This window comes from Ranitomeya imitator, chromosome 6 (genome assembly GCF_032444005.1).
Source record: "Ranitomeya imitator isolate aRanImi1 chromosome 6, aRanImi1.pri, whole genome shotgun sequence".
In the NCBI taxonomy this organism is placed as follows: domain Eukaryota; kingdom Metazoa; phylum Chordata; class Amphibia; order Anura; family Dendrobatidae; genus Ranitomeya; species Ranitomeya imitator.
The window spans coordinates 514,592,335-514,620,063 of NC_091287.1; the positions used below are offsets into that span (position 1 = coordinate 514,592,335).

Sequence of the window (27,729 nt, forward strand, 5' to 3'; positions counted from 1 at the left end):
TTTTTGGCAGCGGGAGGTGAGATAATGTCGGAACAGGGGTGGCAATGGACATAGTAGCTGCAGCCACGCTGGCAGCCTGTACAGCTACTGCAGTAACATCCACAGCTGAGGTCGCGCTCTCGAGAGCCGCCAACCTACCCTCCAGCTGCTGGATATGCCGCAGAGATTGCTGTATGTCTGTCATCACTAGCCAGACCCTGGCGCTAGTGTAATGTTAGGACTGGCGGAACGCACCAAGAGAGATGTAATGGATGCGTTCGCAGTCCGGGGTCCACCGTGCAGGTGAAACCTGCTGCTAGGACATGACAGACGATATGGCGGTACTCATAAGTATACACACGTGGGTTAAACCTCACCCAGCATGAAGAAAGCGATCCTGTTGCGTCACAGGATCGCGGTACCGCACATAGAGCGCGAGCAAGTGGTCAGCGAACTAGACCCCAACAGGGATAGTAGTCCGATTAGACCCTTGCTGGCACTACACCACAACTGGGTGTGAAAAGTATATACAATAGAGGCACCGAAGTGCAAACTGTGCCGTGCTGGCAGGCACCACTAAGTACCCAGACATGGGTCAGGAAGCGCACACAGGCGCGTGGCGCCGCACTGGCGGTCACAGCAGAGGACGCTGACACGTGTGTGACATGTTGAGTGTTAAGTCGGGCACTAGATAGCAGCCATACACCATACGCGAACAATCATACAGTAGGGTAGGGGTATTTAAAGGACGACTTGCACTCACAACAAACACACGTATAAAGTTGTACACTAGCGCATGGCCGTGCGGTCATGCGCAGTTTATATAGCTGCAGGACAGGAAGCGGCCACAGAAACTTTGCCCTTCCAAGACCTGCCAAGAGGACCAATAGAATGCGCTGCAGAGTCTGAGCACATGACCCTCGATCTCCAACGGGAGATCTTGCCCTGGGCATGCTCAGTGTGCGCAGACAAGGACTTAGTCCCAGAGAAGTCCACTCGCTGCTGACCAGTATTGGCTTTAAAGGCAGAAGCTGGAGAAGCAGCAGTAACTCTTCTCACAGAGTCAGACTGAGCGAGACGCTGGGATCGACGTCCCTGCTGAGCAGGCTCCACTGCGGCTGGAGGAGAATGGGAGACCGCAGCGGAGACGGATCGAGATTCCCCCTGTGCAGCAGAGGAAACTCGACTCCTAACAGTCTCTCTTTTTATTTTTACTAGTCTTTATATATCTCCGACAATGCATTTCAGTAAAAATAGAATCCAGCAGTGAAAATTCAACTATTATATACAAGACTGAAAAAGGATAAATTCTGAAACTCTGCGGATTATAAGTTTTGTGGAGAAATATAAACAGCACAACTTGCAGCATATTGTACAATATGTCATTAGATTTCGGCTAGCTCTCCAGTAATGGTAGATGTCAGAGCAGTAGCAGCAGGTGTCCCAAACTTGTCCTTTTCTCATCATACTTGACTAAGAAACATGATTTGACTGCAATAGTTTTCAACTGCATTGACCTTTAAGTCTAGTTTCTTTGTGACATTAGTTATGGTGAGAGAATACTGCTAGACAAGGTCATGGGAATGGTACAGCGCTCAGGCAGCCTTTGCCAGTTTGAGGCTGAATCATATTGCTCTCCAGAGTGACACTTCATCACAAGCACTATGAAGTCTTCTATTCTACAGCAATAGGTAAAGATCTAAATAGCAAACTATCGCTACTTTATAGATTTATTAAGGTCATGAACTAAGGCAAAAAAAAATAGATGTACGGGACTTCCGTAGACATTTTTTTCACTTGACAACATCTTTTTATGCAGTCTTGTCAAGATCACCCACACAATCCCTTTCGGATTAATTTTGATAATATCATTTTATTTCCATCATAACATACAGTTATGTTTGATTGAACAGCAAAAACGCCAACGGCTCATCCATCGTTCACAAAAGTGCAGCAGTGAACTGGATTCTATACGTTAGCATTTCTTCCTGTTCACGTATACAGGTAATCATCAATTCCAAAATTACCTTTACAACTAATTTTCTTCAAATGGAAACAAATTAAAGTTTCACCCATATATTTTCAGAAAATACTTAATTACCTTTACAAAGGGAGAATTTAGGACAATCGTTGAGTTCTCCATTCTTGGAAACAATATTATTTTTTACTTAAATGCAAGCATTTGGGGCAATAAGTATGTATTTTTTTTTGCAATTGGGTTTTATTAAAGTTAAACATTTAAATGTAAAATTTAAATTAAATCACTGGCAGATTTTCTGCTAACTCATTCTGCAGCCAGCAATAACTAGAGCAAAACAGAGATCATAGAGGACCAAATGAGCACAATCAATTTTCAATGATTTTTAGCCCCAAATACCTGCATCCAAGGCCTCATTCGCATATCTTCTCACAGATTATATGCACTTGGTGTGTGAAGTATTGTTGCTACAGTATATTACTCCTGAAGAACCATAAACACTATTATTCTTTGTTCTTATGACACAGATTTTTAGTGTTAACTAATGATGAGCGAAAATACTCGTTGCTCGGGTTTTCCTCAGCATGCTCGGGTGGTCTCCGAGTATTTGTTAGTGTTTGGAGATTGAGTTTTCATCGCGCAGCTGAATGATTTTAAGCTATTAGCCAGCTTGGATACATGTGGGGATTCCCTAACAACCAGGCAACCCCCACATGTACTCAGCCTGGCTAGTAGCTGTAAATCATTCAGCTGTGGTGATGAAAACTTAATCTCTGAATAGTAACAAATACTTGGAGATCACCTGAGCGTGCTCAGGAAAACCCGAGCAACGAGTAGATTTGCTCATCACTAGTGTTTACATCAACAATCCCTGTGCTTTTGATAGATATTTTCTGATATTCTTGAGTGGTTGACACAGATAAGTACTTCTTTGGACACTAATACATATTTTGATCTTCTAAACACACTGGTAGTCTTTTTTTACACTGCTGAACAGACACTACCTTATACTTTAATTAAAAAAAAGTCATTTTAACTATATTAAGACCATAAATGTGGTCATCACTGCTTAATTAATGCAATACCACCATAGACTGGGCTGTGGTATTGCCCAATAACACCAAAGAAGTGTTACAAGTAAAAGCATATAAATTCAATCTTTTATTAGGTAATTAAAAAAACAAACAATTGCAATAAAAAAAAAGGTACTGAAAGTGGAGGAACACATACTTTAATGTACATATAACAAGGCATTGGTCAAATGTTGATATTATTGCGATCACAAATATAAATTAATTTCAAGGGGTACAAAATTGTGTTGTACATTGTAATACACATACATAATACTATTGTTAAAGGGAACCTGTCACCAGTTTTGGCTGCTATACGATGTGGCCACTGCCTTTCAAGGCTTATCTACAGCATGCTATAATGCTGTAGATAAGCCCCGGATCTGACCTGCAAAAGAAGAAAAATAAGTTTTACTATACTCACCCGGGGGGGGCGGTCCGGTCTGATGGGTGTCGCAGGTCCGGGTCTGGCGCCTCCCATCTTCTTGCAATGCAACCCTCCTGCTTCATCATCGCTCCCCGATATCACGCTCCTGCACAGGTATTCTTCTCTGCCCTGTTGAGGGCAGAGCAAAGTACTGCAGTGCACAGGCACCGTAAAAGGTCAGAGAGGCCCGGCAACTGCGCACTGCAGGTATTTGCTTTGCCCTTAACAGGGCAGAGAAGTATGCATGTGCAGGAGCGCAATGCCGGGGAGCAATGAAGAAGCAGGCGTTGCAATAAGATGGGAGGCAGCAGACCAGGACCTGCAACACCCATTGGGGCAGTCCGGTCCAATGGGTGTTGCAGGTCCTGGTCTAGCACCTCCTATCTTCTTGCAACGCAGTCCTCCTGCTTCTTCATTGCTCCCCGGCGTTGCGCTCCTGCACATGCATACTTTTCTGCCCTGTTAAGGGCAGAGCAACTTCCTGCAGTGCGTAGGCGCTGGGCCTCTCTGACCTTTCCCGATGCCTGCGCACTGCAATACTTTGCTCTGCCCTCAACAGGGCAGAAAAATATGCCTGTGCAGGAGCGCGATACCAGAGAGCGATGATGAAGCAGAAGGGTTGCATTGCAAGAAGATGGGAGGCGCCAGACTCGGACCTGCGACACTCACCAGACCGGACCGCCCCCTCAGGTGAGTATAATGAAACTTATTTTTCTTCTTTTGCAGGTCAGATCATGGGCTTATCTACAGCATTATAGAATGCTGTAGATAAGCCCTGACAGGCAGTGGCCGCAGCTAATATCGGCCAAATTTATTTGCTGCATGTGAGAAAATCATAAATCTATGTAAATTTACAAAGTGTGCAGGGATACCATCTACTCTTTTCTGTTTCAAGGTGACATGTTAATCTAATTTTTAAAAGCTTCATATGCATAAGGTGACTATGTGCTAAACTGCATAGCATATGCTTAAGGTGGCTGTGTGCCGAAATATATCCCATGTTATGTAGGATATAATATTGTTATGTTGCAATTGAAATGCCCACCTAGCATGTACAGAATATAAATTGTGAGACTTTGCAAAATGCATCTTACATCAATAAAGTAAAGGTATTTCACGACAGATTTTAGAGGGTCAAGAAAAGAGTGGGTATATACCTGGTACTTGTGCCACTGATGTGAGGAGGTAAATGGAAGTTTAAGGTGTTCTATGTGCCACCTCTATCTACTGCGCTGACAGCCGTGGTCTGTGTGCCCACCCACACCTTGGGCTTAGAGGGTCATCCTCACCTGGTGAGTCGAACAGGAAGATGCTTGCCTAATTAAAGAATATCTAATACTAAAAATCTATCAATCTCAGTTACATCCATGAGACCGTTTTTTGTATACTGCTTGCTAGAAGAAGCTTGAGAAAACTTAATCTCTCTTTTCATCAAAAATAGATGACACACAGACAGTAGAGATGAGGGAACGTGCTCTGATAACGTCTTATCTGAGCATGCTTGGGTGTTATCTGAGCATCTGGGCATGCTCATATATTATGTCCGAGCCCCTACGGCTGCATAATGTGCAGCTATTAGACAGACACAACACATGTGGGGATTTCTTAACAAATTAGCAATCCCCACATGTGTTTTGTCTAAGAGCCACAAAAAAATATTTAGAATTGAGAGTCCTCAGTGGTTGATACCTTTTAATGGCTAACTGAAAAGATGGTAACAAATTGCAAGCTTTCGAGACTATGCAGGTCCCTTCATCATTCATAGACATAGGCATAGTCTATGCCTGATGAAGAGACCTGAGTAGTCTCAAAAGCTTGCAATTTGTTACCATCTTTTCAGTTAGCCATTAAAAGGTATCAACCATATATATTTTTCTATCTACTGGCTAAAACGGTACCGAGATATATATCTTTCTTGTAAGAGCCACAAATTATGCAGCCGCAGGGACTCGAACATAATATACGAGTAAACCCAGATGCTCGGATAACACCTAAGCATGCTCGGATGAGACATGATCAGATCACATTCGCTCATCACTGATAGTCACAAAGAAAACATATGACTAGAAACAAATGAAAATAGGATCCTAAAATTTTTTTTGCGAATTCAACCCAACAGGAACTGGGGCAGGAGCGTCAGGTGGGTGACCAAGTGTCACCTCAACATTGGACATTATACCAACTACCAATCATTGCAGATATCTTATATTATGCTAAAGGTGACAAATAAAGTAAGGTAGACTAAACTTGCTTTGTCTACTAGGGGAAAATTTTTCTTCTTTTGTGATATTCTTTCTAGCCACAGTATTTTTTATAGTGAGTTTACTTAACGCAGCACAGTGCTAAAAGTTTTTAAAAACGTTAGTAATGTTTTCAGTGTCTCAACATGGCTCACTTTTGGTATTTTTTGGTCCACTTTTCCCTGTATGCTTTGATGAATGCTTTGTTTTTCAGAGTTTTACCAACATTATATTTTTTCTGCAGCTTGACACCAATACAATATGTAAATGCAAATATCAGTATAATGTAAATTGATAAATTTAAGTTTGTCGCCAAAGTAACACACTGCGGAGTTCATATGCTAGGATTGTCAATGAGGTGTGTGGTAATTTGATGAACCCTTCTTGAAAAATATATAAAAAAGTTTGACAGCAGAACCGAGTAATAGGATTTCCTTATCCAAATGTTCATTTGCAGGAGGGAAGCTTGCCTACAGAGAGCATCACTGTAGAGAACATCATTAGAACATAACATCCTACTGACATAGATATCAGATACCTTCTCCACTCTCTGATGAATGTGCATCCCAGCATGCACTAGAAAGGTTTGATGATTCAGTAATATTAAAATTGGAAAGTTAACTCATTTCTACCTGGTTCGTGAGTATTGAAAAAAAAATCAAATATATACATTTTCTATACTCTATTGTTCAATTCATATGAAAAGGTTCAATAAGTTCTCGATCTTATCAGTTTTTGGTACGTATCGTAATAATTGATCACATTGCTATCTGTAGCTTTATGTACAACTGTGGGTAAACTAACAGCATTTTAAAGTGTCATATTTTAAAGGAAGATATTTTTTTGCCACCCAAACCAACACCCTCATCTGACCATGTTGCTCGTGTACTTTCTACTTCTCCAGGTGTCCATAGTAGGGTTGAGTGACTTTTACTTTTTTAGGGTCGAGTTGGGTTTCGCGAAACCCGACTATCTCAAAAGTCGAGTCGAGTGAAATCGGCCGATTATGGCGAAAAGTCGGGGATCGACCGAAACACGAAACTGTTGTGAATTCTGTGGCAGAGCTCCCTCCTGTGGTCACAAGTGGTACTTCGGCTGATTCTCTCTGGGAGCTTCCGTTTGTGGAGGAAAGTGGTACTGCGGCTTCTGAGTTTCCTCCCTCAGGTGATCTGGTGAGGTCGTTAGGTGCTTCTCTACTTAACTCCACCTAATGCTTTGATCCATGCTTCCTGTCAATGTTCCAGTGTTGGACTTGTTTTTCCCTGGATCATTCCTGTGGCCTGCTGCTCTGCATAGCTAAGTTCTTCTTTGCTATTTGTTTGCTATTTTTTCTGTCCAGCTTGTCTAATTGTTTTGCTGGAAGCTCTGGGACGCAAAGGGTGTACCTCCGTGCCGTTAGTTCGGTACGGAGGGTCTTTTTGCCCCCTTTGCGTGGTTTTCTTTAGGGTTTTGTGTAGACCGCAAAGTTATCTTTCCTATCCTCGCTCTGTTAAGAAAGTCGGGCCTCACTTTGCTGAATCTATTTCATCCCTACGTTTGTCTTTTCATCTTAACTCACAGTCATTATATGTGGGGGGCTGCCTTTTCCTTTGGGGTATTTCTCTGAGGCAAGGTAGGCTTATTTTCTATCTTCAGGCTAGTTAGTTTCTCAGGCTGTGCCGAGTTGCATAGGCAGAGTTAGGCGCAATCCACGGCTGCCTCTAGTGTTGTTTGGAGAGGATTAGGGATTGCGGTCTGCAGAGTTCCCACGTCTCAGAGCTCGTTCTATTATTTTGGGTTATTGTCAGATCACTGTATGTGCTCTGACCGCTATGTCCATTGTGATACTGAATTGCCTATCACAACACGAAACCCAATGCAAAGTCAATGGGAATTTTTTTTTCTCTCTCTCTCTCTCTCTCTCTCTCCTCCGTCCCTGAACAGAAAAGCTGGTGTTACCCATTGCAAATCGCTACAGCGCACAAGCGACAAGATGGCTATAGGCGTCCACGTCCCTAAGACCTATGTCATCACTCTGCCCACGCTCCTTCATTGGCTGAAAAAATGGCGCCAAGCACGTCATACGAAACGCGACTTTGGCGCGAAAGTTGCATACCGCATGGCCGACCCCACACAGGGATCGGGTCGGGTTTCATGAAACCCGACTTTGCCAAAAGTCGGCGACTTTTGAAAATGAACGATCCATTTCGCTCAACCCTAGTCCATAGTAGTACAAACAGAAGTTCACTTTGATTAAAAAGGATGTTTGAAACTTAATTGGTTGCAGTCAAGAAGGTCCGGACACTTAGGACATAAATCTCACTCAATCTCGCTTGACTGATGTTTGGAGTACATTATCCAAACTGGGCCACTTCAGCTATGGAATCCGAGTTGATTATAATGGGCCACCGTCTGGGAGTATGATGTGGCTGATTCCCATGAAGCAAAGGTGACAGGCAGCTACGTGATGAGGTCACCTGATGATGCTGATGATGTCATTCCTGTGCTGCATAGGTAATGAAGATGTGGGGAAGTTAAGCGCTCTGTATCAAAAACGTGAAACTTGTATTGTAATGCTGAGGAGTGCATGTGCTAGTGTGATTGCAGGGTATAGTGGGAGGTAGAAACAGAATTATGGGAGGCTGTTTGAAAAGAGGACACAGTATGGTTCTTAGCCAGATGAAGGTTTTTTAACAACAACTTTGAGCATCTCCTTACCATGATATAGGACATACTGATAGTTTTGGGTTCATGCTATACAAATTTATCTGATGGGAGTTGACCTAACACTGCAATTGATCACAGTATCAAGATTGGTGTTGTATTCATGTACTCGTGATGGTTCTGATAATTTATTCATATACTAATGGTGGTTGTAGTGTTATATTGCTATGCTGATGATGGTTCTAGTGATGAATTCATATGCAAAGAAAAAAATATTTTTCCAATAAATACGTTTATTTATGTAAATAAAAAAATAAACAATAAAAGTACACATATTTGGTATCGCCACGTCCTTAAAGACTCGCTCTATATAACTGTCCCACTAGTCAATCCTTTCAGTCAATACTGTAAAAAAAATAAAAAGCAAGGCAAAAAGCAATACTTTATCATCATATAGCCGAACAAAAAGTGCAATAAACCGCGATCATAAAGATGGACCTAAATAAAAATGGTACAGCTGAAAACGTTATCTTGTCTCACAAAAAACAAGCTGCCATACAGCTCCATCAGAACAAAAATGAAAAACTTAAAGCTCTCAGAAGAAAGCAATGCAAGAATAATTTTTTTTAATGAAATAGTTTGTATTTTGTAAAAGCGCCAAAACAAAAAAAAATAAATAAATAAGATATCACTGTAATCGTACTGACCTAAAGAATAAAGATGCCTTATCAATTTTACTATACCCGGAACGGTTTAAAAAACAAACAAAAAGCAATTCCTGCTTTTGTTCATTTTGTCTCCTAAAATTCAGAATAGAAAGCAATCAAAAAATGTCATGTGCCCAAAAATAATACCAATGAAAACATCAGCTCGTCTCACAAAAAACAAGCCCTCACACGACTCTGTTGGCTGAAATATGGAAAAATTATAGCTCTCAAAATATGGTTGTGCAAAAACTAGTTTTCACAATAAAAAGCATCTACTATTGTATGACAGCAGCCAAATATAAAAATATATAAATATGGTATCTCGGTAATCGCACTGAACCGAAGAATAAAGTCGCCTAATTACTTATATCGCACAAGTAGCAGTGCACAAAATAAATGAAACCAATTCTTTACATGCTGTTTATTTCTTCATTCTGCCTCCCAAAGGTCTCAGTAAGGCTCAATGCACATTTATCCTGCACTCTATGCTGAGCGCTTACACCAGGATTTCCATGTAAATCTCTGAAATTCGTAATTCAGACAAAACCCACAAGATTCCCTATAATGAGGCAGATGGAGGCACTGTAAGTGCCGTAGGCCTTGTGATCTGGTGGTGTCTGTCTTTTTAGGATTGCATAAAAGTGCCATCGGCCACAGTTTTGTGCACTTCTGAAAAGGACACCACTGAACAGAGGCCAGACTGAGTCCAGAGTAACTCTGCTGCCTCAATAGAGTGAATGGATTCATCAGGGATTTCATCGGTCACATCACTCAGAGATTTAGATGGAATTCTCGATGTAAGTGCTCAGCGTTGATAAATGTGATCCCAAACATTGTGTAAAATGTTCCCAATAAAAGCTTTAACTGAATCCACAAAACAGCAAGCCCCCACTCAGGTCTGTTAATGGAAATACAAAGGGTTTCCATGTTACTGGTAGCAAAAAGGGCTCTGGGAAATCTAAATGGCTCCTTGCTGCCTAAAAGAAATTCAGCAAATTTTGTGCTCCCAAATCTAAATGCCCCCTCCTTTCTGAGCCCTAGTGTTCCTGAACCAGAGCACCCACATGCTTGGCATTTCTGCAGTGATGAGAGCCCACCAAATTTACAAGTGCGTGCCTCCAGAAGCATGAGCTGGGCATAATGTACTGGTTACTACAATGGCAGTTTGCAATTTTCACTCAGCAACATCCACTGCTGCCTGTTTCTGGAAAACACCCATGGAGTCATAACATCTGTAGATAAATTCCCAAAGGGTTATAATTTCCAAAATGGGGTCACTTGAAGGGGGATTCTGCTTTTCTAGCACTTAGGGGCTCTTTATAAGAAATCTGCAAACTAGTCAAGGAAAATCCACACTCCAGAATGCAAATAGTGCTCATTTCCTCCCGAGTCTCTCCGTATGGCTAAGTATTACTGTACAGCCACATATGGGCATTTCCCCATTCAGCTGAAACTGTGGTACAAATTTTGGAGGAATTCTTACCCATTTCCCAGTGTGGAAATGTAAAACTTGGGGCTAACACACAATCTTGGTGGTAAAAATGTAAATTATTTTTCTTCATTGCCCAATGATATAAAAGTCTGTGACACACCTCTAATGTCAATATAATCAATGAACCCCTAGATGAATTCATTGAGAGGTTTAATTGGTAAAAAGCGGTATTGTATGGGGTTTTCTGCTGTCCTGGCACCTCAGGGGCTCTGTCAATGTAACACAGCACCCTCAAACAAATACAGCACAATTTGCAGTGTAATATGGCTCTACTTCCCTTCAGAGCTTGGCACTGTGCTTTAAATGTAGTTTTTGACCACATATGGGATATCAGTGAACTCAAGAGAAATTGTACAACAAACTTTGGGGACCATTTTCTCCTTCTGCCCTTGTCCAAATACAAAATTTGTGTATAAAAAAGATTATTGTGGGAAAAATGTTATTTTTTTATTTTCGTGGCTTAACGTTATAAACTTCTGGTTCAAGGTGCTCAATACACATCTAGATAAGTTCCCAATGGGGTCTAGTTTCCAAAATGATGTCATGTGTGGAGGGTTTCCACTTTTTAGGCACATTGGATCTCTCCAAACGTGCCCTGCCGTGTGCCAAAACAGCTGTATTTCCCCACATATGGGATATCGGCGTACTTGGGAGAAATTGCACAACAAATGAATGGAACAATTTCTCCTGTTACCCTTATGAAAATGCAAAATTTGGAGCTAAAAAAGATTTATTTGGGAAAAATTTGATTTGTTTATTTCCATGTCTCTACATTAAAAACCTCTGTGAAGCATGTGTGGGTTCAAAGTGCTCACTAGACATCTAGGTAAGTTCCATAATGGATCTGGTTTCCAAAATGGTGTCACTTGTTGGGGGTTTCCACTGTTTAGGCACATCAGGGCTCTCCAAACCTGACATGGCAACCACTAATTATTCCAGCAAATTTTGCATGTAAAAAGTCAAATGGTGCTCCTTCCCTTCCAAGCCCTAAAGTGCACCAAAACATTAGTTTTCCTCCACATATGGGGTATCTGCGCACTTAGGAGAAATTTCACAACAAATTGTATGGAGCAATTTCTCCTGTTACCCTTGAAAGTGCAAGATTTTAAGCTAAAAAGATTTATCTGAGAAAGCACCTGTGGGTTCAAGATACTCAATACACATCTAGATAAGATCCCTATGGGGTCTAGTTTCCAAAATGGGGTCACTTGTCAGAAGTTTCCACTGTTTAGGCATATGAAAATGCAAGATATTTAGCTAAAAAAATTTAGTACATGACATGACGTACGTTAATTATGCCAGCAAATTTTGCATTCTAAAAGTGGAATGGTGCTCCTTCCCCTCCGAGCCCTGCTGTGTGTCCAAACAGTAGATTTCCCCACATATGGGGTATTGACATGCTCTGGAGAAATTGCTCAACAAATTGCATGGTCCATTTCTCCTGATACCCTTGCAAAAGTAAAAAAATATTAGGTCTAAAGGAAATTTTTTGTGAAAGAAAAGTAAATGTTCATTTTTTCCTTCCACATTCCAAAAATGCCTGTGAAGCACCTGAAGGGTTAATAAACGTCTTGAATGTGGTTTAGAGTACCTTGAGGTGTGCAGTTTTTAGAATGGTAACAAAAAGGAGAAAGGAGGAGAGGGCACTCCTGGTCTGATACCCGGTGGTCAAATGGAGGCGTTTGAGAACAAATTGCACTAGCCTGCCGTTTGCAGAGCCTGCGGTGCTTAATGTGCATTATTTACCATCCCTGCTTCCATGTTCGGAGTTGACTGGTTATGCGGATCAACATATGGTGCTGATGTCACCACAGAACCTACATCTTACAGGTCCTACAGGATGTTGGATGGTCTGCTGGGATGGATTTGGTTTCCTTTGGTGCTGAAGAGGTTAACAACCCTTTCTATGCTAGTAAGAAACTTGCAGCTCTATTTCAGCTATTTCTGATTTGGCCATTACCTTTCCATATAAAACCTGGTCAGACCACTTTGTTTTGTCTGTTCTTGGGTGCATGCTTTCCTCTTTGTCCTATTACCATTTTGGTTTGTACATTATTATCCTTTCCTATATACCTCACTACCTTTCTGCTATCTCTGTTACATCTTTTTATCTTGTTTACATATATTTAGATATAAACAATATGCATATTGTTTATATATTTCTGTCCCATGCCTCATGGGGTGGGGGAAGAGACAGATCAGGATTTAACAGGAGCATAGTAAGGTCGGAGACTCAGGCATCTCTACCTTCAAGAGTACTCCTGGGACAGTAATAGAGAGGGTCCCAGTTCTAGGGACAGTTTGAGGCCCCCTTTGCTACCAAAAACCATCACAGTGTGATAAAACCATATCAATTGAAAGCAACCTCTAAAAGAGTATAGATTGGGCATTGGCATAGCAATGTAGTATGCTTATTTTGAGAGAGAATAAGTCAACATGGATTAATAAAATTACTCCTTTGGGTAGCACAACTCTGATTATTAAACTTGTGGCCACTCAGTCTTGGATACAATATAGTGGTAAACCAGTCATCATTCCCAAATTATTCCATCTTTATAACTTTTTCACTTTGCATTATAGTTCTATACCATAGTTATATACAGAATAAAATAATGTTTTGTATATATTGCTGAATATCTAAACAAATAAAAAACAATTCAGAAAGATTTTAGTTGAAAAAGAATAATAATAAAACAAACTTTTTCTGAGAAGAGTTGGAAGTGACGAGCTGTAATTAGCATATTTTGATTAGAATAGTAATTTCCTTGCTTTATGATGCTAACAATGCTGACTTGCCAATGTACACCTACACTAAGCTACATTTGGGTATTTGGCAAGTGATAAAGGTAATGATCTATTTGGAATGGAGCATGACAAATAGTCATGATAATTAAACAAAGAGGCACAATATATAACATTGATGAAGTTCACTCTTTGATTATAATAATCTCTTTAATCTCTTGCCTTTTCCTCCATAGCAATTTTCAAATTAATAAATCATTTTTTATAAAAATGAGTGATTCAGTTGTTGTGTTCTAAAACTTCCTATTAAGCTAGTTAAAGAACTAGATCAACGGTAGCTGTTACAAAAACTTGTCCTAGAGTAAAGGTACCTTCACACTGAACGATATCGCTAGCGATCCGTGACGTTGCAGTGTCCTGGCTAGCGATATCGTTCAGTTTGACACGCAGCAGCGATCAGGATCCTGCTGTGATGTCGTTGGTCGCTGCAGAAAGTCCAGAACTTTATTTCGTCGCTGGATCTCCCGCAGACATCGCTGAATCGGCATGTGTGATGCCGATTCAGCGATGTCTTCACTGGTAACCAGGGTAAACATCGGGTTACTAAGCGCAGGGCCGCGCTTAGTAACCCGATGTTTACCCTGGTTACCAGCGTAAAAGTTAAAAAAACAAACACTACATACTTACCTTCTGCTGTCTGTCCCCGGCGCTGTGCTTTCCTGCACTGGCTGTGAGCACCGGCCAGCCGGAAAGCACAGCGGTGACGTCACTGCTGTGCTTTCCGGCTGCTGTGCTTACACAGCGCAGAGAAGCAGAACGCCGGGGGACAGACAGTGGAAGGTAAGTATGTAGTGTTTGTTTTTTTAACTTTTACACTGGTAACCAGGGTAAACATTGGGTTACTAAGCGCGGCTTAGTAACCCGATGTTTACCCTGGTTACCGGCATCGTTTGTCGCTGGAGAGTGGTCTGTGTGACAGCTCTCCAGCGACCAAACAGCGACGCTGCAGCGATCGACATCGTTGCCGGTATCGCTGCAGCATCGCTCAGTGTGAAGGTACCTTAAGGGTCCATTTACAGTAATCTACTTTCTGCACTGAAGGACTACCGAACAGTAAACATTTTCTGATAGGCAGTCAGTTAATAGCCTGTTTGCACAAGGAGATTGTGATATACGATTTACATAAGATCATTTCTCCCGATGAAAGAGCGTTTTGCTCCATCAGGTATTTGCCAGCCTCTTTACTCAGAAAGATTATTGTGAACGGGTGTTTTCTTTGAGTGGAAATGCAGCTTTAATGTTTTTGTTAAAAATTCTTGGCTTGCAGGATGATAGCATAAGATTATTTTCAATTGAATTAATAAACTCTAAGGGATGCACAATTTTGTAACCTGCATGTTCAGTTTACTGCGCTAAATGCCATTTATTGTTTTAATGTGCAAGAGTCAAATTTTCATTGTTATACTCTATTTTGTTTAATCTATATAGGCTGGAAATAAAAATCAATTTTGATATATTTTAGAAAAAAAACCTTATTCTGGTTGGACGACCGTTTTCCTGAGAAAAATTTCTGGGCAATAGACACTTTTGAGATTCACTGAGCTTGGCATGTTTTGCCTCAAAAATTTGATTTGCAGTTAATAAATTTGCTTGCATGCCAATACTGGAAAGCTTGTAACCCCGAAGACCATAAGAGCTTACAAGCTACAGACGAGAGAGAACACCCCACTGATTATAAGAGCTAACACTCTTCAGGAGAGAGAGTGAGTATCCTGGTGATTATTAGAGCTTACACTTGACAGAAAAAGAGAGCACCTTGCTGACCATAAAAGTTTGTACTAAAGAAGTATTGTTTCTCCATGCGGAGAGTGACATGTTAAGCATGTCAAGGTGAGGAGACTTAAAGCCGCAATGCTCCTCCAATAGATGGCACTAGAGTTCTAGTCCTCTTCCTCTCTGAAGAGACAATTTACTAAAGAAGAAGATACTTATGTAGTAACTCTTAAAATGGAATATGACTCTGCCATACAAACTACTTCACTGATAACCTCAGATCTGTAATGGCCCAGGTACCAACCCCAACTGTACAAGTTGTGATAATCTGCTAGATGGATGGTCAAGCCAAAAGACAATAGTCCACTCTCTGAAGCTTTAGCAGTGTGGGAAATGGTGTATGTTGGTGTAGGTTACAGCAGCATATCACGGGCACTTGCCCTGTCCTAACATTATATGATATGTTTCTGTTAGCGTAATAGGATGAAGGACATTTTAATGTAATATAGTAATTACTTCCCTATTTACAATTAATGTGGTTTGGTAGTTTAATGAATTTAGGATTTTTTCATGACATTTTCTTGCCTTATTTTTTTCCTAGTCTTAGAGAAATCCATTAAAAAAGTACATTTTTGATATCTGTTATTACTACTAGACTGAGTTAGGAGCTTCCCACATATTGAGGTAGAGTCACTAGAGCTGTCTAATTCTTAGACTCTCTTAAAACGCATCATACTGTACAGCATGAAAATTATTTTTTTTTTGCATTAGTTTAGCCAGAATTTTGGCACAATTACAGTTGCTTAGTAAATCTTCCCCCTGTATACACTAATCTCCTAAACTCCTCTAAGTTGCGTCTGCAGCCAGGCATACATTTGTCATTTAACTCTATGATTGATTTTAAGAGCTTCGTTTCCTAATATTGAGCAATATTAAGAAGCACGGAATGTTGCCCTTATAAATGACATGGCATGAAAGTTGGTCATTCTCACAAGCGTTTATTGCAGAGTTGCATTATAGTTACATAAAATACTTTTTTAAATTAATTTTTCACATTTACTTTGTGGATTTTGTTTGCAAACCAAAACAACGATGCAATTTCTAATTAGTTTTACAATAAATGCTTTCAGCGTTTGAAAGTCCTTATTGACTACTAATCAGGTCTCTTAGGTTGAACAGTGGTGGTGTCCGTCATCCTATCAAATAGGAGAAAAAAATTGATGGCGGCTCAGAATGGCGCATAATTGTAAATAGAGCTGACCCCTTAATTAATGAATTAATATTTTATATTGGTTTATAGGTTAGGCTACCTTTGCATGTCTTTGTAATTTTGCAATATAATTTTTGCCCATTTCTGCCTCACTCAGACTCTCTGCAATTTCTATTTTTGTTTCCATCAGAATTTAGTATCCTACCGCTCACTGGTTAATTCGGAAAACTAGAAAATAATCATAAACTGCTTAGCTGTCTGATATGGAACCATGAAGAGGAGTCCACATTGACATAACCTTGAGTATTTATATACAGGCACAACCTTGACAGAATTTGTTTTTCCTTCTTACGGCATCAAGCCTTTTGTTTCAATTTTAAGCTGTAAATATGTATGTCTAAATAGCTAATGCTTCCCATTGTAATCATCTTAATGGCTAAGCAAAATATAAAAGTAAATATTGAGCTCATAAAGCATTTGCACACTATAGAACTCATCTGAATGGTATAGCAAGATGGGGTTTTCCTTTTTAAGAACAATAGTAAATGTCCTTTACAAAAAGCTGAATAGTAATGACTTATTCTGGCATCAAAAATATACAATAGATTACAGATTAAAGGGGTTTTGTAGGCTTTTGAAAAAAAAAATCAGTGCGCTGGATGTGTACAAAAGAAGAAAAATGGCTTACTATAATTTTTAAACTATATATATATATATATATATATATATATATATATATATATATATGCCATTTTTAGCAAGAAACAAAATATTGCTATAAAGCTTATTTGTCTTGTAGTCTGGAAGCAGCTCCCTGTAATTGAGGAAAATACCGACGCAGCGTCATTCCCAATCACTGAGATATCAGCGCTCTCTCTTATTGACCAACACTGATCAGGGTATCAATTCAGCATGTCCTGACTAGCTGAAAGACCTTTCGAAGTCACATACTTTTAAGGCACTTCAAAATATACTGATGTATTCATTTCATTAAAAGTAAGTGGGTGTGTGTGCAGGTAGGACAACTGTGTGTCTGTGTGTGCGGAAGACTGGTTTTTGTATGTAAAAAAAGCTGTGTGTGAATGCAGCAGAGGTATGTGTATGTCACATAGCTGTGTGTATAAAGGAAAGATGTGCATGTACAGTACAGACCAAAAGTTTGGACACACCTTCTCATGTAAAGATTTTTCTGTATTTTCATGACTATGAAAATTGTACATTCACTCTGAAGGCATCAAAACTGTGAATTAACACGTGTGGAATTATATACTTAACAAAAAAGTGTAAAACAACTGAAAATATGTCTTATATTCTAGGTTCTTCAAAGTAGCCACCTTTTGCTTTGATGGCTGCTTTGCACACTCTTGGCATTCTCTTGATGAGCTTCAAAAGGTAGTCACCAGGAATGGTTTTCACTTCACAGGTGTGCCCTGTCAGGTTTAATAAGTGGGATTTCTTGCCATATAAATGGGGTTGGGACCATCAGTTGTGTTGTGCAGATGTCTGGTGGATACACAGCTGATAGTCCTACTGAATAGACTGTTAAAATTTGTATTGTGGCAAGAAAAAAGCAGCTAAGTAAAGAAAAATGAGTGGCCATCATTACTTTAAGAAATGAAGGTCAGTGAGTCCGAAAAAATTGGGAAAACTTTGAAAGTGTCCCCAAGTGCAGTGGCAAAAACCATTAAGTGCTACAAAGAAACTGGCTCACATGAGGACCGCCCCAGGAAAGGAAGACCAAGAGTCACCTCTGCTTCTGAGGATAAGTTTATCCGAGTCACCAGCCTCAGAAATCGCAGGTTAACAGCAGCTCAGATTAGAGACCAGGTCAATGCCACACAGAGTTCTAGCAGCAGACACATCTCTACAACAACTGATAAGAGGAGACTTTGTGCAGCAGGCCTTCATGGTAAAATAGCTGCTATGAAACCACTGCTAAGGACAGGGAACAAACAGGGAACAAACAGAAGAGACTGGAGAATGGACATTAGACCAGTGGAAATCTGTGCTTTGGTCTGATGAGTCCAAATTTGAGATCTTTGGTTCCAACCACAGTGTCTTTGTGCAACGCAGAAAAGGTGAACGGATGGACTCTACATGCCTGGTTCCCACCATGAAGCATGGAGGAGGAGGTGTGATGGTGTGGGGGGGGCTTTGCTGGTGACACTGTTGGGGATTTATTCAAAATTGAAGGCATACCTTCGAACTCGGCTTCAGGAAAATGGCCGCCGTGATGTCCATCTGCGCACGTGCGGCATCCTGCGGCCATTTTCCTGAAGCCCCGGGAAGCAGGAGACTCCATCTGCGCATGCGCGGCCTCAGGAAGATGTCCGCGCCCACCGAGAAACCGCTGAATAGCGGCGAGCGCGCTCTTTTTCTACAGCTGCGCAGTGCATTCGGCACTTGCGCATGCGAGAAGCACTACGCCACCAACGGGAACATAAGCAAGATGTGGGGGAGAAACAGCGCTGTGACCACGCCCATCCGACCTGACCAGCCTGATTGACAGGCGAAAAAGGCCACTTTTGTAATGTATTTCGGCAGCATAGGTAGGGAATCAGGGGACAAAAAATACCCTATTGTAAAGCACAGCTCAGGCCCTATTTAACGGTATTTTTATCTCATACTGAAAAAACGGGGTGACAGGTTCCCTTTAAACAAAATGTGTGCCCTTGAAGATCAACACTGAACAGGTACAAAAAAGTTGTGGCAGGGACAGGTGAGAGGTGAAATGGGGTTGACAAATGTGTTACTTTGAATCCCCTTCATGGCCCCTTCATTTATCATACTTTTGAGTTGGAAGATCTCAGAGCACAATATGTTTTCTTAACAGCAATAAATACTTATTCGATTTAAATTTAAATTTGATGCAAATCTAATTTTCCTGTCAAATTTTTTTTTTTTAAACATAAATTTTTATTTATTTACAAATTGTGTCGAGCATTACATCTTATTGACATTAAATTCTTAATAATTAACACAACGTTATGGGGATTAGGGAAGGGAAGAGGATAGGGGATATGGTGACATTACAATAGCTATCCAATCACATTCTCTATATGCGAATCTGCAAAGTTATTTAATTTTCCTGTCAAATTTAAGTGAATTTGATAAATCATTAAAAAAATTTATATATATATAAGTTAACTTATCATTTTGTTATCTCAGACCCATAGAGTTTCTATAATTAAAATTAAAAGAAATAAAAAAAAAATTTCTACTGACTGCTTCAAAGAGATTACAATTTTCTTTCTCGGATTATCCATTTTGTCTATTGAGCCATTGTAATATGTTATTTGTTTTTTTTTCTATTGATAAATTTGTATTCAAAAATACATTTTGCCCAGAAAAAAATGCTTTCTTTTGTCTTTAAAAAAAACAAACAAACAAAAAAAAAACAACTAACATTTGTGTTCTAACAGTGATTAGATCTAGATGTGTGCGGAAATTAGAATAATGTCACTGTGTTCCTCAATCATAAAGATTTAGGATACAATTTTGCAGTATTTTGTAATTATTTGAAAAATTACATAATACCCTACAAACGACATACACAGGGCAAAATATAAAAAATAATCACGTTGCATAATAACATAAGATTGTTTGATTTTTTTCCTTTTGTTGCTGTGTATATTCTAGATAAAGTATGTATTAAAAAAAAAAAAACCAATAGTCCTGCTCTTCAAAGTTCATCTTGAAGAAGCTTACTGAATTATTTAATTTCTCTGTGGATTTACCCTATGCTAACTTCTTCACAAGCATCTGCTTGCCTGGCATTCGTGTCAAGCTTTGAACTATTGGAGAAAATGCTCCCCAGCTGTGAGTTATGATCTGATTATATAAACTTTGCCAGCAATGAGTCCAATGAAAACAAGAATTTTGGACATAAGAAGGATAGAATGTGACATGACCTAGTCAAATATCTTCACATTTCTTCAGCCACTGCTGAGCTTCTGCATGATCTGATGGATTGCTTTAAAACCCTGCTGTTCTGTTGGTCAAAAATGACCGACTTTGAACTTCAATATTCTTTAAAATATTCAAGATGCGGCTCTGAAACCCATGGCCGACCGACCCATCCTCATTTAAGTCAATCAACCACAAGTTTCAGAACCGCATCTTGAACACCCCAAAAAATACCAAAGTTCAAAATAGGTCTCCCCAGACCGAACAGAACAGCAGGGTTTTAAATTGTGTATTCCTGCCTTTTGATTCAGGCTACTTTGGCAACCTATTAATAGTTTTGCATACTTCGCAATTTTCAACATTGCAGTTCTTATTTTGAGTCTTTTCAGACTGAATCCCCAAAAAAACTTAAAAATCAATGTGCTGCTGCTTATTTTTTGCTACTTGTTTATTATGATACAATACTGATGAATTATGGGTAACCTCCTCTCTCTTCCTGTACCATTGTAACTTGTATTGTACTGTACTTGTTTTCATTATGTATACCCTTCCTCACATGTATAGCGCCATGGAGTAAATGGCTCTATAATAATAGTAAATAATAATATAATAATACTATTTAATCTCTTTAAAGATGCAGCAACTTTCATTTTTATATTCTTCTTTCTTCAAAGAGTTATAACTTTTTTAGTTTCCCATCAACAAACCATTATGAGGCCCTGTTTTTGTCGGACCAGTTGTTTTAAAAAAAATTGCATGAGAGGTAAAATGGTAAAAAAATGCAATTCTTTGATATAGTGTTCTGCATAGAATGGTCAGCCGAATTACAAAAACTAATAGAGATTATGTTAGGTGTCAAGTTCCCGACGCTGCACAGGGGGAATCTCGAACCATCTCCGCTGCGGTCTTCCATTCTCCTCCTGCCGCAGTGGAGCCTGCTCAGCAGAGATGTCAGTCCCACTGGTTTTCCGAGTCTTCTGCCAGGACATCAGGTTTGTATATGGACGATTACGATGTGAACGCTATCTTGGGGTGTAAGGTGGTACGTGGCAAAAAATTTTATTTGGTGGATTGGAAGGGTTATGGCTAGTGTTGAGCGATACCGTCCGATACTTGAAAGTATCGGTATCGGATAGTATCGGCCGATACCCGAAAAATATCGGATATCGCCGATACCGATATCCGATACCAATACAAGTCAATGGGACATCAAGTATCGGAAGGTATTTTCATGGTTCCCAGGGTCTGAAGGAGAGGAAACTCTCCTTCAGGCCCTGGGATCCATAGGGATGTGTAAAATAAAGACTTAAAATAAAAAATATTGATATATTTACCTCTCCGGCGGCCCCTGAACTCAGCGCGGGTAACCGGCAGGCTTCTTTGTTCAAAATCAGCGCTTTTAGGACCTGAGAATCACGTCCCGGCTTCTGATTGGTCGCGGGCCGCCCATGTGACCGCCACGCGACCAATCACAAGCCGCGACGTCACCGCAAGCTATTAACGCGCTCATTTTTAAAAATGAGCGCGTTAATGACTTTCAAAGATGTACCGGCTTGTGATTGGTCGCGTGGCGGTCACATGGGCCGCCGGAGAGGTAAATATATCAATATTTTTTATTTTAATTCTTTATTTTACACATCTCTATGTATCCGATACCGATACCCGATACCACAAAAGTATCGGATCTCGGTATCGGAATACCGATACCGCAAGTATCGGCCGATACCCGATACTTGCGGTATCGGAATGCTCAACACTAGTTATGGCCCAGAGGACAGGTCTTTGGAGCCTGCTGAGCACAATCGAGCTCTACAGCTCATTGCTGCCTTTGAGCGTAGTGAGGTCCAAGGAGGAGGGAAAATGTTAGGTCTCGAGTTCCCATCGCTGCACAGGGGAATCTCAAACCACCTCCGCTGCCGTCTCCCATTCTTCTCTAGCCGTCGTGGAGCCTGCTTAGTGGAGACATCCCAGCGTTGGGCTCAAGCTGATACTGTGCAACTGGTCACTGCTGTCCTTCCAGGCTCAGCCATTGTAACCAGTACTGATCAGCGGCGATCTATCTTTCTATAATCTATCTATCTATCTATCTATCTATCTTATACATCATATCTAAGTCATATCTATTAATCTATACTCATGAGAAAAACTAACTGCACCTTATTTTAAATGTATTGTTTTATGCATAAGGACATAATAAAACAATTTTGCCCTTAGAAAATCTTGAAATTAGGTAAATACAATCTCAGATGAACAACAGCACATGACAAATCATAATGTGACATACCATATATACTCGATTATAAGCCGAAATTTTCAGCCCATTTTTTGGGTTGAAAGTCCTCCTCTCGGCTTATACTCGAGTCATACCCAGGGTTCGGCAGGGGAGCGGGAGCGAGGGCTATCGAATTATATTCACCTACTCCTGGCACGGTCCCTGCACGTTCCTGCTTCTTCCAGTGCTGCATATTCTTCCTGTAGTGAGCGGTCACATGGTACCGCTCATTACAGTAATGAATATGCAGCTCCACCTCCCATAGGGGTGGAGCCACATATTCATTACTGTAATGAGCGGTAATGGTGACCGCTCAGTACAGGAAGAATATGCAGCGCCGGGAGAAGCAGGGACTGCACCGCGCCAGGAGCAGGTAAGCATACGGGGAGGGGGAGTGCAGCGCTGCACGATATTTACCTCACCTCATTCCGGTGTGGCTCCGTCATCAGCGTCCTCTGGCTGTGACGCTCAGGTCAGAGGGTGCGGTGACGTGGTCAGTGCGTGCCCTCTGCTGAATGTCAGTGCTAGACGGAGCCGCACCCGAACGAGGAGCTGGTGAAAGTGCTGGGGTCCTGAGCGACGGAGAGGTGAGTATGTGATTTTTTTTTCTTATCACAGCCACAGCATATGGGGCAAGTGACTGTATGGAGCATCTATGGGGCCTTAACAATTGTGCAGCACTATAATGGGGCAAGTGACTATATGGAGCATCTTATGGGGCCATAATGTTTGTGCAGCACTATAATGGGCAAGTGACTGTATGCATCATCTTATGGGGCCATAACGATTGTGCTGCATTATAAGGGGCAAGTGACTGTATGGATCATCTTATGGGGCCATAACGTTTGTGCAGCACTATAAGGGGCAAGTGTCTGTATGGAGCATCTTATGGGGCCATAACGATTGTGCAGCACTATAAGGGGCAAGTGACTGAATGCCTCATCTTATGGGGTCAAAACGATTGTGCAGCACTATAAGGGGCAAGTGTCTGTATGGATCATCTTATGGGGCCATAACTTTTGTGCAGCACTGTAAGGGGCAAGTGACTGTATGGATCATCTTATGGGGCCATAACGATTGTGCAGCACTATAAGGGGCAAGTGTCTGTATGGATCATCTTATGGGGCCATAACATTTGTGCAGCACTGTAAGGGGCAAGTGACTGTATGGATCATCTTATGGGGCCATAACGATTGTGCAGCACTATAAGGGGCAAGTGACTGTATGGATCATCTTATGGGGCCATAACATTTGTGCCGCACTATAAGGGGCAAGTGACTGTAAGGAGCATCTTATGGGGCCATAACGTTTGTGCAGCATTATATGGAGCAAGTGATTGTATGGATCATCTTATGGGGCCATAACGTTTGTGCAGAATTATATTGGGCAAATGTGTCTATGGAGCATTTTATGGGGCCCTTATTACCCTTTATGCAGCATTATATGGGGCATATTTTAATATGGAGAATTTAATGGGGCCCATCAAACTTTTTGGAGCATTATATGGGGCTCCTGATTCAATATTGATATTCAAAAACACTTAGCCTACTGATGTCTCAATTAATTTTACTTTTATTGGTATCTATTTTTACTTTTGACATTTACCGGTAGCTGTTGCATTTTCCACCCTAGGCTTACACTCGAGTCATTAAGTTTTCCCAGTTTTTTGTGACAAAATTAGGGGGGTCGGCTTATACTCGGGTCAGCTTATAATCGAGTATATACGGTAATTTATTTAACAAAATGTAATTCAAAATGTAGAAACAGTGTGAAAACAATTAAGAACACTACCTGCTTCCATAGGAATTTAAAGTGTAAGCATCAGCCAGGTGCTACTAATCAAATGACATTGATATATTGCTCATCAGTAATTGTGACCACTTCGGCAGAAGTTTTAGCAGTTTGCAGGTCTGGGGCATTCACACGTGTGTTATTAGTAAATTAACATTAATAAAAAGGAGGAAATACATCAGTAATTATCTTAAAAAGAAAACAACTGTTGATGCCCATAAGATTTGTAAGGCTTTTTGCAAACAATTTGGAGTACAACAGTGAGTTCTACAGTGAGAAAGAAAAATAACAAGTGAAAACTTGATATAGACTTGTTTTGCAGCCACAGGACTTAGATATCTTCCAGTAATTACGGTAAGTCAACTATGAACCCCACTATATACCAAAGAACTCTAAAGTCAAATGTGAAGCTCTGTATCCAAAAGCTAAAGCCGGGTAATGCAATAGAACAATGATCACAAGCACACCAGCAAATTCACAGTCATGGCCAAAAGTTTGGAGACTAAGAATTGTAAGATTACTATTTTTTTTTTTTAAATGCATTTTTTAAAATACTGTATATGTAAAAGATCCAGAGAAATCCCAATACCCTTTAACCCATGTACAAGGATCTGGTTTTACAATAGGACCCAGTGGAGTACTACCAAAGAAGGGCTGCTGTCCAGAGGTAGTAATGGTCGCCAAGCAGGGACAGAGCTGAGAGGTCACGTCAAGAACAAAATCAGGATCTGTAAGAATAGTCAGAGACAACCCCGGTCAACCAGAAATACACTAAATTATACAGGAGCAGAAGACACACACCAAGCCAATGAAACACTAAACTATATATGGCAGTTTCCAGCAGCAATGGAAGGCTTAGTAGGGTGTAGTGCTTTCCAATTGAATGGAGCAGAAAGCTGATAACTTCAGCTGGAAACACACACACAATGAAACTGCCCGACTAACGGCACTATACATCCCAGCCACTCTAACCTTAGGCTAGGTTCAGATTGCGTTAGTGCAATCCGTTTAGCACCTAGCGCTAGCAGATTGCGCTAACGCAATGTGCTGTAAAGGGGTCACGTTAAACGTCCCCGCTCTCGCAGATCTCCGATCTGCGAGAGCGGGGAACGGACCGCGGGCGCACCTCGGACGCTGCAAGCAGCGTCCGCAGCGCGCCACAAAACACCGGCACATCGCTAGCGCGTGCCAAAAATGGCACGCGCTAGTGATGCGCGTCCCCATTGCTGTTAATGGGCGCGCAAACGGACGCGTTGCACGGAGTTAATTTCACCGTGCAACGCTGTCCGTTAGCGCGGTCCCATTAATGCAATGGGAACCTAGCCTAAGTGATATTAAAGGGTTCACAGGAACACTAATAAATAGACAAATAAATGGTAATGTGAAAAATATAATCCTCAGTCAAGTCTAATTAACATGGAAAATAATAAAGAATAAACTCCAACGGAATGCAAACATTTAAATAATGGAGTGACTTCATCAATAAGAAAAAATGAACATGATTGTATTAGCAAAGCATGACTTAATTAGCACATACACAAAAAATATATAAAATTGTATAGAGGTCTACAAAGATAGGAATCTCAATCGGCACCCCGGGAATAAAAAAAAAAAGGGGGGCGAAATAATTCCACAGATGTGTCTGATGTCAAGAATAAGAAATGATGTAAAGAAAAAGATCTATGTGGGAAAAGGGCTGTATACAACACATAGAGAGCCAAAGGTGTGCCATAAAATAGTAAAGCGCCTGTGCTGAAAATGTGACCTAATCTTTGTTTCACTAACTGCTAGCAGTAAGAATAAACATCAGAATGTGAGTAAACAATTACAGTGCGTATACATAGTGCGAAGGTTCCATTGCACACGCGCAAATTACGGAGGGCAAGTATTCTAATTCTCAAACATATTGCGGACAACAGGGACGGATGGGGTGGGGAAATGAAGATGAAACGCCGCCCATCGGACCGGAAAAAAGGCATTTGCATATCCCACCAATTTGAGGTGACAGATTCCCTTTAAATGATACAATTTAATCGTAGTCAACATATGGTTTCAGGTCAAGTTCTTTCGGACTTTGTGTTCATGTAGGCATTGACTCCATATTTAATGAGCTATACTCAGATGCACAGACTCCATACAATGGATGAGTGGCCGATAATATACTTATATGGGGGGCGAATATTAATATTTAATATGTGTGGTGTGAGTAATTGTAAATTTTTTTATGAAAAAACATAGAAACAAAACATGGTTTGCTTTTATTCAGGGCTCATGTTAGTCTTAATATTATTTAAAGCATTATAATAATGAATGCTTCTTATATTACAGTGTATACAACTTTATATGAAAATAATGATTTTAATTTTTTTCTTTATAAGTGCGAACACATTTTATTATTCAATAATTGTAACAACCTTGATTAATAATTGGGGCTGAAAAGAACCAGATGATGTTTGGGATAGATGATAGTGGTATAATAGAATGATTTAATACATTACTTTCTGACATTTTCTTGTCTCGTGGCCTCTTCTGGAAGCAATAGTTCTATTGATTTCCACGTAATAGATACATTTATTGAGGCTGAGAAAAGGCTTTTAACTATTGTATTTTTGCTTTAAAACATTTAAGTGCAAATCTCGATATTTTGCTATATCTAATATTGGAAGGGAGTGCAGAAATGGATTTTATTGAAAGACATGTTTAATCTCAATGTCGTACAAGTAGAACACATTTTGCCTCCAGTTAACAGGATGCACAATACTGAATTACAGATAATTGTATGTGCAGTAAGCAGCCAAAAAAAAAATAGTAAAAAATGTAATATACTTAAAGAGAAAAAATTGACGGCCTTGAATTTCTAAAAGTAAGACTATGCATGTTATAAGCAAAATTGTTACTTAAAGGGAATTTTTCACTAGGTTTTTGCTATTTAATCGGAGAGCGGCATACTGTAGAGACAGGGATACTGAATTCAGCGATGTGGTGCTTACTGGGTTGCCTTTTGTAGTTTTTATGGAATCATTTTATCAGCAGGAAATTATCACTAAAGGACTAGTAAACTTCCTTCCTGGTAGTCCAACCACACATCCTCCTCAATGATTGTCAGCTTTCTGCGAATTTACAGTGTCAGTGTGGATAAAAAGCTGTCAATCTGTGGTGTGATGGATTAAACAGAGCTCAGCATTCAGAAAACTGGAAGATCTGCAGCAGATGACACAGTTTTCAATCAAAACTGCAGCAAACAACCCAGTAAGTGAAACAATACTGGAATCAGAATCTGGGCCCTTGTTTTCAGATTGAGCAGTAAAAACCTGGTGGCACATTCCCTTTAATAGAGATCAATACGTTTTTAAGAATTTATGGTGGGTTCAACTCACCGAAATCTTTTCATCACAAATGGAAAGTGCCACATAGTGATGTTTATCATGCTCTGAGATCTCTACATTATTATTATTATTATTATTATTTATTTATATAGCAACTTTGATTCCATGGTGCT

At 40.3% G+C, this 27,729-nt stretch overlaps 1 protein-coding gene across 1 annotated transcript in view; it reads right to left on the bottom strand.

The window, feature by feature from the left end:
* CSMD3 (CUB and Sushi multiple domains 3) overlaps positions 1–27,729 on the bottom strand; it is a 2,093,798-nt gene that overhangs the window by 526,567 nt on the left and 1,539,502 nt on the right. The gene's annotated exons all lie outside the window — the stretch shown is intronic.